Source organism: Rhincodon typus, chromosome 27 (assembly GCF_021869965.1).
Source record: "Rhincodon typus isolate 14 chromosome 27, sRhiTyp1.1, whole genome shotgun sequence".
Taxonomy (NCBI): Eukaryota; Metazoa; Chordata; class Chondrichthyes; order Orectolobiformes; family Rhincodontidae; genus Rhincodon; species Rhincodon typus.
This window is the reverse complement of record NC_063358.1, coordinates 15265366-15285496: the sequence shown is the minus strand read 5'-3', so window position 1 is coordinate 15285496 and position 20131 is coordinate 15265366. Positions and strand designations below refer to the sequence as shown.

Here is a 20131-nt window from a genome sequence, read left to right as displayed (position 1 = left end):
GCCTCCCTAACCTGTTCTTCCTCCCACCTATCCCCTCCTCCCACCTCAAGCCGCACCTCCATCTCCTACCGACCAACCTCATCCCGCCCCCTTGACCTGTCCGTCCTCCCTGGACTGACCTATCCCCTTCCTAACTCCCTACCTACACTCACCTTTCCTGGCCCCATCCCCGCCTCTTCGACCTGTTTGTTTCCTCTCCACCTATCCTCTCCTCTATCCCTCTTCTATCCGCCTCCCACTCTCTCCCTATTTATTTCAAAACCCCCTTCCCCTCCCCCTTTTCTGATGAAGGGTCTAGGCCCGAAACGTCAGCCTCTCTGCTCCTATGATGCTGCTTGGCCTGCTGTGTTCATCCAGCCCTGCACCTTGTTGTCTCGGATTCTCCAGCATCTGCAGTTCCTACTAAATCTCAACATCCTGCTAGCTAACTTTGATGAGAGCTCATTGACATGAAGAGTTAATGCATCCACAGATGCTGTCTGACCAGCTGAGGGTCCTCCTGCATTTTCTGACTGCTCCCATTGCACTATATTCATGCAGAAGGAATCGGGTGCAAAATGAAAACGAATCAGCAAATGTCACATCTTAGTTCCGGACTGGCCCCGTGAGTTCACACACTCTATCAATGACGCGCCCAAGTTTAGATCTCTCGGTAAATGATTGCCGTTTAAAACACTTTTCCTTGCCCTTTCCTACCATCGACTCCGACAGCAGCAGAATTACAGTAAGGTGACTTTGCGTAGTTTTGCTTTCTCTACTATATAATGCACTAATATTTTCCATTTTATTGAATTTTATTTCTCTTGTGGCCCTGAGAGCAGGAAAGCCCCCGATAGTTTGTCTTAGCGAGAAGTTAACCGAGACGCCGCAGAATGTTTCCAGGTGTCCTGGGCTGAGAAATGTGCTCTGTGCTGTTCACAAGAAAGTAACAGTGGTCTTGTGCAAGGATTGAGCAGTAAATGACGGAGATTGACGTCAGCTGAGAGAGCACCAAGTTATAGATAAGGGTCATCCGGTGCTAGCCCTACTTCCTCTTTCTTCTGTGTTGTGAGGTTTCTAAAATCTTACTGTGGTAAATCTGCCATGTGTATGTGTGTGTCTCTGGAGGAAATTGCCAGTTCCTGTTCAACATATAACTCTGTTCCATGAAATTTGATGAGATTATCAGGAACTGACATTTCGTTGTTCAGCAGTGGAAGGATAGGGTAATTCTATATGAGCCTTTCGAGAAATGAAACAGGTTCTTTTTTTCTCTCCCTCTCTCTCACTCAGTAGAAATTACAACGATCAGAGCTGCATTCTGTGTCAAAAGCTTAAGAAGATATAATACTTCCTTTGCAGAGTCAGGTCCCCTTCCTGCACTTCTTCTCAAGTTTATTTTAGTGCCAATTTGGACTGCAAGCACACCCTGCATTTTCTCAGGATTGTCTTTCTGACTCCCCTGAACTAATTTCACTCTGCGAATTAAAATAGGATCATTTGGATAGAATATAGTGTACAGTTACAGTGTAGAAGGAGATGATTAAACCCATTGTATTTGTAAAATAATGATCAAGTCTGTTCCACCCCTGACTACTTTTGCTGTGGAAAGCTTCTCTTTTCATGTGTTTACCTTTTTTAAAGTTACCAATTCATCTGCTTCCACCACAGGTCAGGCAGCTCATTTCCAGACCATCACAGCTCTCTGCAAAAAAGTAAAGTGTCACATCTCCCATCTGGCTCTTTATTGAAACATTTTCTCCTTATGGTCTCTATTCAAAACCGTCATAATTTTGCACATGTCTACTAAATCTCCCTGACAGCCTTCCTAAATTGTGCCACCCAGAATCAAGACTCATTACTCCAGCTGAGGCCTAGTCTGTATTTGATAAAGGTTCATTCCAGTTTGGTTGATGCCCACATCAAAACTTTTTCTAACAGCGTGTAAACCCCTTTGGTGCACGTTGAAAATCTCCATCCTAAACCTGAATTGCCAAGTTCTTGTATCTTTTCTTTAGGCATATTGACTCAACCTGCTGAGATCCTACTCCAGGCCAGTGGTATCACGACTTAACAAGGTTAATGGCAGCAAATGTTACAGACATGAGTGTAATATGTTTTATTAATAAGTCACGTAACAAACTAATTACAAAGAATAATTGCAAACCTCACAACTTGCATACGCTATTTCCCATGTTGAGCCAAGATGATCAGTCTCAGTCTAGTCAGGTATGTCACTGAGTCCCTGACTCAATGTTCCTCATTCGAGTGTTGGTCCCAGGATTCTCGCTGATGGTCACTCTGAGAGTCCAACCCCCATACCTCTGCCTGTGCGACTTGTCTCCTCTGTATGAAATGACCCTAACTTCTTCTTGCTAACCAATTGTTTCTTGATTCAATGATCACCTTTTTAAACTCAATAACCCACCAGAACATTCTACGCTTTGTCAACCACGTATTGCAAAGCTGGCTCAGTGAATTGAATAAGATTTATACCAAGATCCACAAAACTAATGCCAAGTTCATTGGCAACACTACAGATTATAATATGGCCAAATACACCTTGTGACCTTAACAGCATTGGCAGCTCTCAGTAGAATACATATTGGTCCAATCCTTTTGCCTGTTGCTACAATGAATCTGGCAATTCAGTCTCTTCCCCAAAGATCACTGGTAATTTTTTGATTTGTATCTACCCTGCCTCAGCCAGTGACAGCCTTGCCTCCATTCTAAAAGTTTTGTGGGTTTAAGTTCCACTCCATATTTTGAGCACTTACTCCAATCTAACTCTTGTGGTTTTGGAGGCACCGTCTTTCAAATGAGATGATAAAGCAAGGGCCCAGCTCCTCTCACATGTAAATGTAAAACAAAAAATCCCTGGCACTATTGTGAAGAAGAATAGAACCGTTCTCCCCAGTCTCCTGGTCAATAATCATCTCTGAACAAAAAACAGATTATGTGGCCATTATTGTATTGTGTGTATGAGAGTGCACAAATTGGCAGCTAGTTGCCTAAATGACAATAGAGAAACACTTCATTTGTGAATAATAATTATTTTGAAACACTATTCAACATCATAAAGTTATAACATAGACTATAACTTTACAATTACATCAAGATATTATTTCTTCAACTATTGTGCTGGTGTGTGACCCATTAGTCATTGCACTGACTGGAGTGTACGCATTGTATTCTTGATAGAATACTCACAGGGCTGATACACCATAATGACATAATTTCCTGCTACATTGTCACGGGACTGAAGGATCACTGGGCTGGCATTTTGTAACTGATTGAGATCCCAGGGTTTGCTGCATGCTTTTTGGATTGTCAACATCTCTGGATGAACTGACCTTGCTTAGAACAGGTAACTCAAACCAGAATGGGCAGCATCTCCATCACATGTCGAATAGGACACACAACAGGGTGAAAGAGCATTCATCTTTTGGGCCATTGGAATCCTGAATTGACTGACAGTAAAAGAACAGGCTCAGGCAATTCAATGTGCTCCAATGAAGAGCCAACGCAGGCATGATGGGCCACATGGCCTCCTTCCAAACTATGCCTTTCTGTGGTTGCATAAAAGCATAACACAAGAAGATTGGCCCAAAGGCAAGTCTTATCAGCTTGTGACTAGCCTCAATGCATTTACCCCTTCACCTTTAATGCTTCACAGTTTCATTCCTGATAGTCCTAATTCTTCACCACTACCCAGAACTCTTCAAGTGATATTCAATCTGCAACTTTCAGTATTTAATTATTTTATCCATAAAACAAGTAATGGCTTTCAGTGAATGGAAAAATTCCTCTATGTGCACACAGATCTGTTTGATCATTTTCTCATGTCCTTGGATGTTTTGATGTGAAGCCAATTTCATAGATACACACCCCTTTGCATAAATGTCACAAAGTCATAGAGTCATAGAGTTGTACAGCACAGAAACAGACCCTTCAGTTCAACTCATCTGTGTTGACCAGATATCCAAAATTAATCTAATCCCATTAGCCAGCATTTAGTCCATATCCCTCCAATCCAGATGTTTTTTAAATGTTGTAATTATACCAGCCTCCACCACATCCTCTGGCACAACCCTCTGTGTGAAAATGTTGCCTGTCAGGTCCCTTTTAAATCTTTCCCCTCTCACCTTAAAACTCTGTAGTTTTGGACTCCTCTACTGTGGGGAAACGACCTTGGCTGTTCACCAATCCATGCCCCTCACGATTTATAAACTTCTATAAGGTCATCCCTCAGCCACCGACACTCCAGGGAAAATAACATCTGTCTATTCAGCTTCTCCCTATAGCTCAAACCCTCCAACCCTGGCAACAACCTTGTAACTCTTTTCTGAACCCTTTCAAGTTTCACAACATCCTTTCTATAGCAGGGAGACAAGAATTTAATGCAGTAATCCAAAAGTGGCCTAACCAATGTCCTGTACAGCTGCAATATGATCTTGCAACTCCTGTACTCAATGCACTGACCAATAAAGACAAACGCACCAAATGCCTTCCTCACTACCCTGACTACCTGCAACTCCACTTTCAAGGAACTATGAACCTACATCTCAAGGTCTCTTTGTTTTGCAACACTCCCCAGGAACTTACAATTAAGTGTATAAGTCCTGTCCTGATTTGCCTTGCCAAAATGCAGCACCTCATATATATCTAAATTAAACTCCATCTGCCATTCCTCGCCTCTTTGGCCAATCTGATCAAGATCCCATTGTACTCTGAGATAAGTTTTTTTGTTGTCTACTATACCACCAGTTTTGGTGTCATCTGCAAATTTATTAACCATACCCCCTATATTCACATCCAGATCATTTATATAAATGACAAAAAGCAGTGGACCCAGCACTCAGTCACAGGCCTCCAGTCTGAAAGGGAACTCTTCGTCACCACCCTCTGTCTCCTATCTTCAAGCCAATTTTGTAACCACATGGCTAGCTGTCCATGTATTCCATGTGATCTAACGTTGCTAACCAATCTACCATGTGGAACCTTTTCAAACGCCTTGCTGAAGTCCATCGCTCTGCCTTCATCAATCTTCTTTGTCACTTCCACCAAAAACTCAATCAAGTTAGTCAGACATGACTTCCCACGCACAAAGCCATGTTGACTATCCCTAATCAGTCCTTGCCTTTCCAAATACATGTAAATCCTGTCCCTCAGAATCCCCTCCAACAACTTACCCACCACTGATGTCAGGCTCACCAATCCATAGTTCCTTGGCTTTTCCTTACCATCTTACTTAAATAATGGCACCACGTTAGCTAACCTCCAGTCTTCTGGCACCTCACCTGTGGGTATCGATGATATAAATACCTCAGCAAAGGGCTCAGCAATCACTTCCCTGCCTTGCACAACATTCTGGGATACACCTGATCAGGTCCCAGGGTTTTATCCACCTTTTTGCATTTTAAGACATCCAGAACCTCCTCCTCTATAATATGGACACTTTTCAAGATATCACTATTTATTTCTCAAAGTTCTTTAGCTTCCATATCCTTCTCCACAGTAAACAGTCACTCGAAATATTTAGTATCTCACCCATCTCCTGCAGTTCCACACTTAGGCAGCCTTGTTGACCTTTAAGGAGCCCTTTTCAGTCCCCAGTTACTCTTTTGTCCTTAAAGTATTTGTAGAATCTCTTTGGATTCTTCTTAACTCTATTTGCCAAAGCTATCTCATGTCCCATTTTTGTCTTCCTGATTTCCGTCTACAGGATATCCCTACTGCCATTATACTGTTCTAGGGATTCACTCAATCCCAGCTGTCTATACCTGACATATGCCTCCTTTTTCTTGACCACAGCGTCAATTTCTCTAGTCATCCAGCATTCCCTACACCTCCCAGCCTTGCCCTTCACGCTGATAGGAACATATTATTTCTGGGCTCTCATTGTCTCATTTGTGAAGGGCCCACTTTCCAGCCACCCCTTTACCTGTGAATAGCCACCACCAATCAACTTTTGAAAATTCCTGCCTAATATCGTCAAAATTGGCTTTCATCCAATTTAGAACTTTAACTTTTACATCAGGTCTATCCTTTCCCATAACTAATCTACAATAAATATAATTATGATCACTGGCCCCAAAGTGCTTCCCCACTGACACTTCAGTCACTTGCCCTGACTTATTTCCCAAGAGAAAGCCAAGTTTTGCTCCTTCTGTAGTAGGTACATCCACATACTGATTAAGAAAATTTTCTTTTTCACACTGAACAAATTCCTCTCTATCCATGCCCTTAACACTATACAGTGCCAGTCTATGTTTGGAAGTTAAAATCCCCTACCATCACAACCCTATTATTCTTACAGGTAACTGAGATCCCCTTATTAACTTGTTTCTAAATTTCCTGCTGACTATTAGGGGTCCTATAGTAGAATCCCAATAAGGTGGTCATCCACTTATTATTTCTCAGTTCCACGTAAATAACTTCACTGGACATATTCCCTAGAATATCCTCCCTAAGTACAGCCGTAATGTTAATCCTAACCAAAAACGGCACTCCCTTTCCCCTCTTGCCCACCTTTCTATCCTTCCTGTAGCACCTATACCCTGGAACATTAAGCTGCCAGTTGTGTCCATCCCTCAGCCACGTTTCTGTAATAGCTATGATATCCCAGTCCCATGTTCCCAACCATGCCCTGAGTCCATCTGCCTTATTTGTCAGGCCTCTTGCATTGAAATAAATGCATTTTAATTCATCAATCCTGCCTCACTCTCTCCCTTGCTCCTGCCTGCCTAGTCTATTTGACTTGCTCCTTTTCTCAACTGTACCAGCCTTAGACTGCTCTCCTTTCTCGCTATCACTTTTGGTCCTACCCCACCCCTTACTAGTTTACAGCCTCCCGAGTAGCACTAGCAAATCTCCCTGCCAGGATATTGGTCCCCTTCCAATTCAAGTGCAACCTGTCCTTCTTATACGGGCCACTGCTACCCCAGAAGGGATCCCAGTGATCCAAAAATGTGAATACTTCTCCCCTGCACCTGCTCCTCAGCCACGCATTCATATGCTCTATCGACCTATTGTTAGTCTCACAAGGGCATGGCATCGGGTGTAATCTGGATATTACTGCCCTCAAGGACCTAATTTTTAGTCTTCCTGACTAATTTCCTATATTCTCTCCTCAGAACCTCGTCCTTTTCTCTTCCTATGTCATTGGTACCAACGTATACAATGACTCTCCCCTTTGAGAATATTCTGCACCCTCTCCAAGACATCCTTGGAGGTAACACTCCATTCTGATGTCTTGCTATGAGCTGCAGAAGCATCTGTTTGTGCCTCTGACTAGAGAGGCCCCTATCACAGTCAATCACTTGGAACTTGACATACCCATCATTACAGTAGAGCCAGTCTCAGTACCAGAAACCTGGCTGTCACTGCTACATTCCCCTGACAGAACATCACCCCAAAACAGCATATTTGTTTGAGATGGGGATAGCCACACGAGACTCCTGCACTACCTGCCTACCTCTCCTACTTTGCCTAGAGGTAATCCATCTACCCGACTATCTGACTATCCATTTTCTGAAGAAGGGTCCCGACCCGAAACGTCAGCTTTCCTGCTCCTCTGATGCTGCCTGGCCTGCTGTGTTCCTCCAGTTCCACACTGTGTTATCTCAGACTCCAGCATTGGCAGTTCTTACTATCTCTGACTATCTGTGTTTTTTTCACCTTCCTGAAACTACTATCCATCACACCCATGGCTCCTGTAAATTCCTCATTGCCTCTAACTGCCTCTCTAACCGATCCATGCAATCCGATAGGATTCGCAACCTAACACACTTCCTGCAGACTTAATCATCAGGAACATTGAAATTCCCCATAATCTCTCACACCTAATAGGGAGAGGACATCTGTCAATTAATGGCCATCTCTCTGCACCTTAACAATTGACAGACCCAGAAAAAAGCACAGTTTTACTGCTCTAAAAACACTGCTGTAGGATTACATAGTATCTATGTGTTACATTAAAAAAAATTAATCAAGAGACAAATCTCAGTAAAACATAAACAGATCTTCGTAAAACATAATCATTTGTCTTTCCTTCATGAAAACATAGATGGTTAATTCTGACATCTCTCCCAACCAAAAGAAATTCAACATTTTCTGTACATTGAAATGGTCTAAAATACAAATAAATCTCTGGCATTGCAAAGTTACTAATAACTTTTGTGTTACGGGAAGATTAGACAAAAAGTTAGCCTGATAGAGATAACGCACAATGACAGAATAAATTATCTTAATTTCTTTCTACAACAAAGAGCTGACAGCAAAATGGTTTATAATTAATGGCGAAAACTTGCATCTAGTCTCACTCAAACAGGCTAGCTGTTCAGAGTTTCTAATGCAGATCGTCTATATATCTATATATAAAATAATACAGCACATCCCCATTCACTTTGGCATACCGCTAGAATTGAATATTTTGAGATTGTTGAAGAAATTAGAAAAAATAGACATGTGAATTTAAAAAAATCAACATATGCGAGAGAGCTAAAGATCTGTGGTTTGATCTCAGGTCACTGGAGGGACAAGTACAAGGTGTGTCTGATGTGCAGAAGAGATTTTCATGGTATATCAATATCAAGAATAGAAGAATTGCATTTGATAAAAGATCAGCATCCATTAATTTACTTTTTACCATCCTGCTAATTACATGGTACATTGATAACAACGTTGTCAACTGGGTATGGCAACCAATCCCTTGATTTACCAAGTCAGTGGGTCTGGTGGTTATGTTACTCGTGTAATAAAACAGAGTCCTCCATTAACATTCCTGAGAACATCGACTGTGTTTGACCTCCTTCCACTGGGGGGAGGGTTGGATCTCATAAAATGAAGCACATGGCTTGCCCACTCCCCTGCCCCCTGCCCTAATTGTTTTCCACATTGTGGGGGCAGTGGAAAGCACTTGGCAGCTGATTTGCCCTTATATCTACCAAGGCCTTTAATTGGCTAATTAATAGTCAATTCTGTGCCTCTTTCCATACTCCACCATGAGAAGACCCAAGCCAAGCATGTAGTCTGACAAGTTTCACTGAACAAACTGATTTTGGGCATGAAATCAGAAGGCCCTTGCTTTAGGGTAGGACTGGGGGAGGGTTTGTGTACTCATCGGAGCCACAAACCCCACCCCACCCCCATCCAGCATCATACCATATTTGACCCTCCGCACCAGCTTCTTAAACTTAACTCAGCACCCCATCACTGAGGCCTACCAGCCGACTCTGCCAATTGCATGGCCTGACCTTAAACCAGCTTCCATAGCCTCCTCCTCTCTGGGTTTCTCCTGTAGTACCAGCAGTGATCACCACTCAGACCTGCAGGGATGACAGAACTGCTGGCCAAATGGCTCTCCTTGAATGTTAGTCTTCAATCTACTTTTATTATTCTTTGCACATGGTGTGTTTGAGAACACAAGAACCTCCATATTACAGAATGTTTCCTCACATCCTTATGATTTATTTTATCAATCATGTTAAACATGGTCCTCTACTGTCTGGCCCTCTGCCACTCAAAACAGTTTATGCTTACTTAGTCCTGCATAAATTTCCAGGATGTGGACACAGTTATCAAAACCCTTCTTAGCAATCTCTCCTTGAAGAAAAGAACTTATAGCGCAACAGTTGTTATCGCTGGAAAGACAGAGGCTGAGGGGTGACCTGATAGAGGTCTACAAAATGATGGGATGCATAGGTAGGGTGGATAGTCAGAGGCTTTTCCCAGGGTGAAAAGATCAACTGCAAGAGGGCACAGGCTCAAGGTGAGAGGGGAAATGTTTAGAGGAGAAGTGGAGGGAAAATTTTTCACACAGATGGTGGTGGGTGCCTGGAATGCACTGCCAGAGGAAGTGGTGGAGGCAAACACATTAGCAATGTTTAAGGTGTATCTTGATAGAGACATTAACAGAAGTGAACAGAGGGATGGAAACTGCGTGTGAGCAATAAATAGCAGCTCTAAATAAGATTCAGCACAGGCATGGTGGGCTGAAGAGCCTGTTCCTGTGCTGTACTGAATTGTAGTGTATTGTATCTGCAGTCTCTCCTGAGAACTGAAACCTCTCATCCCTGCTACCATTCCAGTAAATCTCATTTGCTACATTGACATCTTTCCTAAAATACAGTTCTCAAAATTGGCCACAGCACTTCAGCTGGGGTCTACCAAATGTTTTATAAAGGTTGAGCCTGACTCCCTTGGCACTGCACACTATGCAATTATGATTAAAACCATAACTGTTCCCACAATGACAATTCACTCTGGGGCCTGCGCCTCTGACCATTTTCTTTGTTCGTTCAATTCTTGCATCTTGTTACCTGCACATCATCCTCCCTCTGTCGCAAGTGACAGAATCGCCAACACTATGAGCCACCCTCGGCAGAGAATGAACTACACTCCCAAGAACAATTGAGTGAACTGGGACTCTTTTCTCCAGTCGAGAAAAAACTGAGGAATGGCCGAGGTGATGACTTAAGAGTGATTTCAGGGTTCGTTCAGTTAGACATTGAGCTGATGTTTCCACTTGTGTTGCAGTCAAAGGTAGAGGGTTTTTTTTTTTACCAAACTTGATGACTTCATAGTATTTCACATATATTCTAGCTGGCATGTTTTTGCCATTCACCTGTCCTGCCTGAGTCCACCCGAAGCCTCATTGTATCTTCTTCATAACTGCATTTCCATGTAGTTTTATGTCATCAGCAATTTTGGAAATATTACAATTGGTCCCCACGTCCAAATCATTTGTAAAGATTATGAACAGCTCTGGACCCTTATGGTATCCACTAGTAACAGTCTGTCATCCTGAGAATGACACATTTATTCCGTTTTTCTGCTTTCTGCCTGCTAACTAATTCTCAATTCAGGCTGATATGTTATCCCTAATTTTGCTCATTAACCTCCTGTGTTGGACCTTATCAAACACCTTCTGAAAACCCAAATACACTACATTTATTGGTTCTCCTTTATTGATGCTACAAATAACATTTTAGAAAACATGATTCCCTTTCATAAATCCATGCTAACTCTGCCCAGTGTCACAGTTATTTTCAAAGTTATCACATCCTTTACAATAGATTCTTACATTTTCCCTAGCACTGATGTCAAATTGACAGGTCCATGGTTCACCATTCTCTTTCTCCCTTCCGTCTTAGATTTACATTGATCAGGTAACAAGATGGGCTTAAATGCCTTAACTAACAGACAATCTCTCTGACAATGCAACACTCAGTTATTATAGTACAGGAGCATGTACTTTGATTCCAACTTCCAGCTTTGAGCTATGAGTTGAGCTAAGCGAACACTTGAGCTTCCATGAAAATATCAGATCAGGCACCACTAACACTTCTGACATCAAAATAAAAATAAAAATTCAATTTGTAGCTAGATTTGTGAAACAAAGAACATTTGTCCAAAATGTTCTGAATGTTTTTTACACCACTATTGCACTATTAAGTGAAGAGTTGCCTCTGTCACTGATCTGAGGAAATTCATGGACATTTCCTGTGATCCTGTTCATATAAGCAAAGGTGCAAAGTCTGTATAAAATAGATCTTAGCATTTAAAGCTTCAGGATGTCTGAGGTGTTCCTCAACAGCACTCTAGGAGGTTAACAAGTAATTCAAGCATTGCTGCTGTCTTTTACTTCTCTCCCAAATTGCTTCAAATCATATCTAGAGATAACACAGTGTAGAGCTGGAGGAACAGAGCAGGCCAGGCAGCATCAGAAGAGCAGGAAAGTTGATGTTTTGGGTCGGGACCCTTCTTCGGAAAATGGGCCATTTCTGAAGAAGGCTTCCGACCCGAAACATCAACTTTCCTGCTTCTCTGATGCTGCCTGGCCTGCTGTGTTCCTCCAGCTCCACACTGTGTTGTCTCTGACTCCAGAATCTGCAGTGCTTACTATCTCTTCAAATCATATCTGATTGGTTTAATCAGGAGATATTGAGTGCTGGGCTTACTCTTTATATCTCCACCTTCTCCGTAAGCAATAAAGGAATAAGACCAGTCTAACATTCACCCTTAGGAGCAGGCTCAGAGGAATGGTACAAGAATGTACTTTTCTATTTTCTTTTCTGAATCTCTTGATACTTTTTTGCAAGATTGACAATTAGTCTTGATGTGTTAATTTGGGCCAGTGTACTTCAGTGAGTGCTTCTTTGCTTCTAAGTCAGTGGATTGTGTGTTTAAGTCCTGCATCCTGAGCTGACACGCCCAAAGTATTATTAAAGGAGTGCCACAGGTTAGAAGCAATATCTGAATGACATTTTGAACTCAGTTTATCACAGGAGGCTGTAAAAGACATCCCATGGCATTGTTTGAAAGAAAAGTAGTCTCATCCATTAACCAACATCAACAAAGTTCATTATTACATTGTGTGTGTGTGGGTGCTCGTTGTCTGCCTGTCTCCCACAATCTAACACGAGACAAATAAGATTAAGAAGCAACTTGATGGATAATATAAGATCCTGAGGGGTTTGAGAGTGTGGATGTGGAAAGGAGTTTTTTTCCTTCATGGAAGGTTCTAGAACTCGGCGTCAATATTTTAAAAACAGGGAGTCGCTCGTTTGAAACAGGGATGGGGAGAAATCTTTATCTCACAGAGAACCATGAGTCAGTGGAACTCTCTTCCTCAAAAGGTGATAGAAGCAGAGTTCTTGAACATTTTTAATGCAGAGGTAGATAGATTCTTGATGAGCGAGGATATCAGGGACTATGAGATGTAAAGTAATCAGATTAGTCATGATATTATTGAGTGGTGGAACAGGCATAATGGGCCAAGTGGCCTACTCCTGCTTCAAATTCATTTGTTTGTAACATTTCAAAAGTGCAATACAGGTTGTAAAACCATTTGTGACATCTCAATACTGTGTAGGTGTTGTAGAATGGCAAGTTTTTAAAGCAGTTTCTGGTGTTTGATCCATTAGCCATTGAAGTTAGATAAATGTGAGGTGCTGCATTTTGGAAAGGCAAATCAGGGCAAGAATTATACACTTAATGGTAAGATCCTGCTGAACAAAGAGACCTTGGAGTGCAGGTTCATAGTTCCTTGAAAGTGGAGTCGCAGGTAGATAGTGAAGAAGATGTTTTGTATGCTTGCCTTTACTGGTCAGTGCATTGAGTATAAGAGCTGGGAGGTCATGTTGCAGCTGTACAGGACATTGGTTAGGCCACTTTTGGAATACTTCATTCAATTCTGGTCTCTGTGCTATAGGAAGAATGTTATGAAACTTGAAAGGGTTGAGAAAAGATTTACAAAGATGTTGCCAGGGTTGGAGTGTTGAGCTATAGGCAGAGGCTAAACAGGCTGGGGCTATTTTCCCTGGAGCTTCAGAGGCTGAGGGGTGACCTTAAAAAGTTTATAAAATCATGAGGAGCTAAGATAGGGTGAGTAGCCGAGGTCTTTACCCCAGGGTAGCGGAGTCCAAAACTAGAGAGCATAGGTTTAAGGTGAGAGGGGAAAGATATAAAAGGAACGTAAGGGGCAGCATTTTCACACAGAGGGTGGTGCGTATATGGAATGAGCTGCCAGACAAAGCCGTGGAGGCTGGTACAATTACATTTAAAAAGCATCTGGATGGGTATATGAATAAGATGTGTTTTAGAGGGATATGGGCCAAATGCTGGCAAAAATGGGACTAGATATCCGGTTGGCATGAAAGAGTTGAACCAAAGGATCTGTTTCCGTGCCATACAGCTCTACGACCCTATGGCTCTAAATCAGTAAAGAGACCATGTCAGATATTCAGTATTGCATTCTATTGTCTGCTCCACATATAGAAAAATATGCTGTTAGCTTGACAGGAAAAAGATGGGCTGGAGGTCTCTGATTAATTGAGATTCCAAGGTTTCACTGCTTGACTGCTGGATCCAGTCAGCATCTCTTCATGAAATGCAATGCCAGCGTTGCTGAAACCAGGTCAATATTGAAGGGGCACCGTCTCTTTGATGTGTCTGGACATGACCCACAACAGCAGAATTGTGCTTTCATTTATCTATTGGGCCTTTGGGATCTTAAACAGACATATTGGGCCAATCTTCCCAGCCCCTGAATAATGTGAGTTTTGGCGAGAACGTTGGAAAAATTGGGTGAGATATCCAGCAAGGAGCTTCTCAACGTTGGGAGAAAGCAATCCCATTTTCCAAATAAGTGTTGAATAGCAAGATGAGTTTCTCACTAAAAAGAGGTGAGAGACCTATTTACATGAATTTGCATGTGTTAACATCTTATTATTACTTAATACCACTTCATTAACATAGATAGAAAATAGATGCTGAGAGTTCCTGACATGAAAATCAGAGCAGTCACCTGGCATCTCCAGCTCACTACTTGCTTCTCCACCTTGGAGACATGTCATCAAAGTCTCCATGGACAGTGACCACACACGCTCCACATCAACAGACTTTGACACCCAACACATAGCCTCATCACTCCAATACGGCGCATCGCCGACCCACTTACAATACAGTTCTGTACTTCAATGCTACATTTTGGAGTGCACCAGCACTTTTGATTAGAACCTTTTGAGGCATTCAAGACAGTGTTGGATGATTATTTGGATAAAAATAATGTAGAAGGATATGGAGATAAAGCAGGAGATTGACACTAGGTAATGATGTTCATTTAAATAAGTGGAGGCAGGACAGGTCCAATGGACTCCTTCTGTGCTGTAACACGTCTGTAATTCTGTGATAATGTTATTGGGATGTTTTGCGTGCAGGGACAGGCACCCATTTGATATAATCAACCAGGCTGCATGCTAGGTTTTTGTTCACTTTGTGTCTACTGCAATGCTTACAGTGTCCCTGCCTTGCCATGCCCTTTGGCTTTTTACTCTCTCAGCTGCACCTTAAACACTCACAGTATTTCTGTCTTGCTGCAAACACAAAACCAGGCAGGATGTCATGGTTGGCAGCAGTCATTGGTTAATGGGGTGGACATGTTGATGTATGGCTAAGGATTAAGGGCCTGGTCTGTTTCTTTCCCCACACAGGCCCATTGGAAATGTGACCAATGCATCCAGCCACAGCAGAGTGTTATTGTCGCTATTGTTGTGATGAAACAAATATACAGAAAGATGGAAAAGGAACAGCAAACCCAGGACCAGCAGCAACATCCAGTGGCTGCTGAACAGCCTTCACATGAAGAGGTCACAGCTGAAAGACATGTTAGCATGCTGAGGAGGTAACGAATTTATCATTCTCAAGGCCATCTCCTACAGATGGGTGAGGCACAGTGTCACTGAATGAAATCATCTACTGGAGTGGGATCTGCGATCTGAAGGAATGGATCACCATCTTATCCCAATGATTGTCAGGGTGACAACTGCATTGAACTTTTATACAATTGACTGCTTCCAAGGCACCATGGGATCTGTGTGAAATCTGTCAGTTGTCCACCCCACAAATTTATCACGGCTGTTACTGATGCAGTTTGAACCAGATTGCAAGCTTCACCTTGTTTCTCCATGATGAGGTCAGCGCTGCAGCCTGGGCAATAGGATTCGGCAACATCACTGGCATCCCCAGGGATCAGGCATGAGAGTGGGGATAAAGGGGTCTTTCTCGGGATGACAGCCGGTGACGGGTGGTTGTTCCACAAGGATCGGTGCTGGGACCACAACTTTTCACTTTGTACATTAATGATCTAGATGAAGGAACTGTGTGCACTGTGGCTAAGCTTGCAGATGATACAAAGATAAGTGGAGGGACAGGTAGTATTGAGGAGGTGGGGAGGCTACAGAAGGACTTGGACAGGTTAGGAAAGTGGGCAAAGAAGTGGCAGATGGAGTACAACGTGGGAAAGTGTGAGGTCATGCACTTTGGTAAGAAGAACAAAAGCATGGACTATTTTCTAAATGGGGAGAAAATTCAGAAGTCTGAAGGGCAAAGAGACTTGGGAGTTCTAGTCCAGGATTCTCTCAAGGTAAACTTGCAGGTTGAGTTAGTAGTCAGGAAGGCAAATGCAATGTTGGCATTTATTTTGAGAGGACTTGAATATAAAAGCAGGGATGTACTACTGAGGCTTTATAAGGCTCTGGTCCGGCCACGTTTGGAGTATTGCGTGCAGTTTTGGGCCCCATATCTCAGGAAGGATGTACTGGCCCTGGAGCGGGTTCAGAGGAAAACCTTAACATATGAGGAATGTTTGAGGACTCTCGGACTATACACATTGGAGTTTAGAAGGATGAGGGGGGATCTAATTGAAACTTTCAAAATACTGAATGGCCTGGACAAAGTGGATGTTGGGAAGAAGCTTCCATTGGTAGGAGAGTCTAGGACCCGAGAGCACAGCCTTAGAGTAAAGGGAAGACCTTTTAGAACGGAGATAAGGAGAAACTTCTTCAGGCAGAGAGTGGTGAATCTATGGAATTCACTGCCACAGAAGGCTGTGGAGGCCAGGTCATTGAGTACATTTAAGACTGAGATAGATAGGTTCTTGATTATCAAGGGGATCAAGGGTTATGGGGAGAAAGCAGGAGAATGGGGTTGAGGAACTTATCAGCCATGATTGAATGGCAGAGAAGACTCAATGGGCCGAATGGCCTAATTTCTGCTCCTATGTCCTATGGTCTTATGATTGACTGTTCTCATGTCATACTCAGAGGGTCAAGTCACGACACGGCCAAATTAATCAATGGAAGAGGATTCCACTCCATCAACATGTAAGTCATATGTGATCATCAGTTCCACTTCTCAGATATCTGTTCCAGTTATCCTGGGAGCAGGAACCCTGAGATGCAGTCTGGTTGAAAGTATTAGATGGGTGCCTGTCCCTGCATGCAAAGCATCCTGATAGCATTATCGCATGATGCTTATATTATTGAGAACTCTCATATCCCTGCTGTGTTTGAGAGATCAAATGTTTCAAAAGGATGGTTAGTGAGGGCAAGGCTTACCATCTGCAACTATGACTGATGACTCCTTTACATACCTCCCTGACTGAGTCCAAGCACTGAGAAAATGCTGCCGATCCTTTGAACTAGGCCATGTTGGAGCAGACGATAGGCCTGCTAAAGACGTGGCTCTCCTGCTTTTGTCCATCTGGAGGTTCGTAACAGCACAGACCTAACAAAGTGTGCCACAATATCACAGCATACTGCACTCTGCACAACTGGAGCAGGCAAAGACAGGAGGTGATGGAGGTTGATGGGCTGAGAGAGTGACCCACGCTGGAAAACGAGAACATTGAGCAGGAGGGACATCACCTCCAATGTGATAGAGTGCTGCAGCAACTGATGCTACAAACCAGACTAGACTTCATTGATACCCAGTTCCAGAGGATGTAAGCTGGGTTCAGTGATTATTCTTTGACAGAAATTTGTTGTTGCTCCAAAGGGAAGAAGTCCCTTTCCATTCTGAGGGGGCAAATTTGTTTCATTTGCTCACAGGATGAGGATGTTACTGGCTAGGCCAGCATTTATTGCCCAACCCAGAGGGCAGTTAAGAGTCAACAACATTACGGTGAGTTTGCAGTCACGTGTAGGCAGTTTCCTTCCCCAAAAAACATTAGTAAACCAGATGGGCTTCCCCACAGCAATTCACAATAGATTCATGGTTATTAGACTCTTAATTCCAGGATTACTTTTTGCATTGAATTCAAATTCCACTACCTGCTGTAGCAGGATTTGAACACAGGTCCTCAGAACATTACCTGTGTCTCTGGATTAATAGTATAGCAACACCACCACTAGGCCATCACTTTCCTTATAACTTCTGCTAACTGCAGCTTCAGTTTGTTTTCTGGGGAGAGATAGTAGGAACTGCCGATGCTGGAGAATCTGAGATAACAAGGTGTAGAGCTGGATGAACACAGCAGGCCAAGCAGCATCAGAGGAGCAGGAAAGCTGACGTTTCTTCAGAAATGGGGGAGGGGAAGGGGCTTCTGAAATAAATAGGGAGAGAGGAGGAGGCAGATAGAAGATGATGAAGGAGAAGATAGGTGGAGAGGAGACAGACGGGTCAAAGAGGCAGGGTTGGAGCCAGTAAAGGTGAGTGTAGGTGGGGAGTTAGGGAGGGGTTAGGTCGGTCCAGAGAGGACGGACTGGTCAAGGAGGCGGGATGAGGCTAGTAGGTAGGAGATGGGGGTGGGGCTTGAGGTGGGAGGAGTGGATAGGCGGGAAGACAGGTTAGGGAGGCGGGGACAAGCTGGGCTGGTTTTGGGATGCGGTCAGGGGAGGGGAGATTTTGAAGCTTGTGAAGTCCACATTGATACCATTGGGTTGCAGGGTTCCCAAGCGAAATATGAGATGCTGTTCCTGCAACCTTCGTGTGGCATCGTCGTGGCACTGCAGGAGGCCCAGGATGGACATGTCGTCCAAGGAGTGAGAGGGGGAGTTGAAATGGTTCACAACTGGGAGGTGTAGCTGTTTGTTGCGAACTGAGCATAGGTGTTCCACAAAGCGGTCCCCAAGCCTCCGCTTGGTTTCCCCAATGTAGAGGAGGCCACGTCGGGAACAGTGGATACAGTATACCACATTAGCAGATCTGCAGGTGAACACCTGTTTAATGTGGAAGGTCTTCTTAGGGCCTGGGCTGGGGGTGAGTGGGGGGAGGTGTAGCACTTCCTGCAGATGTAGGGAAAAGTGCCGGGTGTGGTGGGGCTGGTGGGGAGTGTGGAGCAGACAAGGGAGTCACGGAGAGAATGGTCCCTCAGGAAAGCAGATAAGGGTGGGGAGGGAAAAATGTCTTTGGTAGTGGGGTCAGATTGCAGATGGCGGAAGTGTCGGAGGATGATGCGTTGGATCCGGAGGTTGGTGGGGTGGTACGTGAGGACGAGGGGGATTCTGTTTTGGTTGCTATTGTGGGGAGGGGGTGTGAGGGATGAGTTGCGGGAAGTGTGAGAGACACGGTCGAGGGCATTTTCGACCACTGTGGAGGGGAAGTTGCAGTCCTTGAAAAATAAGGACATCTGGGATGTCCAGGAGTGGAATGTCTCGTCTTGGGAGCAGATGCGGCGGGGGTGAAGGAATCGGGAATAGGGGATGGCTTTTTTGCAGGAAGGTGGGTGAGAGGAGGTGTATTCTAGGTAGCTGTGGGAGTCGGTAGGCTTGAAATGGATATCGGTTTCCAGGTGGTTGCCAGAGATGGAAACATAGAGGTCCAGGAAGGAGAGGGAGGTATCGGAGATGGTCCAGGTGAACTTGAGGTTGGGATGGAAGGTGTTAGTGAAGTGGATGAACTGTTGAAGCTCCTCGTGGGAGCACGAGGTGGTGCTGATACAGTCATCGATGTAACAGAGGAAGAGGTGAGGGATAGGGCCAGTGTAGCTTCGGAAGAGGGATTGTTCCACGTAACCTACAAAGAGGCAGGCATAGCTGGGGCCCATGCGGGTACCCATGGCCACCCCCTTTGTCTGTAGGAAGTGGGAGGAATTGAAGCAGAAGTTGTTAGGGGTGAGGACGAGTTCAGCTAAGTGGATGAGGGTGTCAGCAGAGGGAGACTGGTCGGACCTGGAGGACAGGAAGAAGCGGAGGGCCTTTAGGCCATCTGCATGGGGAATGCAAGTGTCTAGGGACTGGACATCCATGGTAAAGATGAGGTGTTGGGGACCAGGGAATCGGAAGGTTTGGAGGAGGTAGAGGGCGTTGGTGGTGTCACGGACGTAGTTGGGGAGTTCCTGGACCAAGGGGGAGAAAATGGAGTCGAGATAAGTGGAGATGAGTTCGGTGGGGCAGGAGCAGGCGGAGACAATGGGTCAACCAGGGCAGTCGGGTTTGTGGATTTTGCGAAGGAGATAGAAACGGGCGGTGCGGGGCTGGGGAACAATGAGGTTTTCTGTTTGTTTTCCCATTGCTAACTAAAGTGAATGACTTGAAGCATTTGAAGGCTTTTCTGTATGTGATGGTCCCATATTGAATCACGGTATAATGCTGGGCTATGTTGGGTATTTGGGAAAGAGTAGCAATAACTTTGACAAGTTTGTAAGATGGACTGAGGTAAGCTGTGTGGCTTGGTACTTAAATAGTGATAGGTGTAGGTATGTGCATTTGTATGTGTAATGAAGTGTCACTTATGTGCTCTGAGAGCATTGGTCTGCAACTGATATGTCACTATGTTGATAGTGAAGGGCAATTCTGGATTGCCAACACTTCACTGGGTGCATGGCTGTGTTTCAAAGATGGCACAGGCTCAAGGGATCTCAGATAAC

At 44.0% G+C, this 20131-nt stretch overlaps 1 long non-coding RNA gene across 1 annotated transcript in view; it reads left to right on the top strand.

Moving 5' to 3' along the window:
• Positions 1-646: 646 nt before the first annotated feature.
• The window catches only part of LOC125486292, a 44381-nt gene continuing 24896 nt past the window's right edge, over positions 647-20131 (top strand). The window contains exon 1 of the long non-coding RNA XR_007264977.1: positions 647-729. This is a non-coding gene — a long non-coding RNA (uncharacterized LOC125486292). The remainder of the gene's footprint in view (positions 730-20131) is intronic.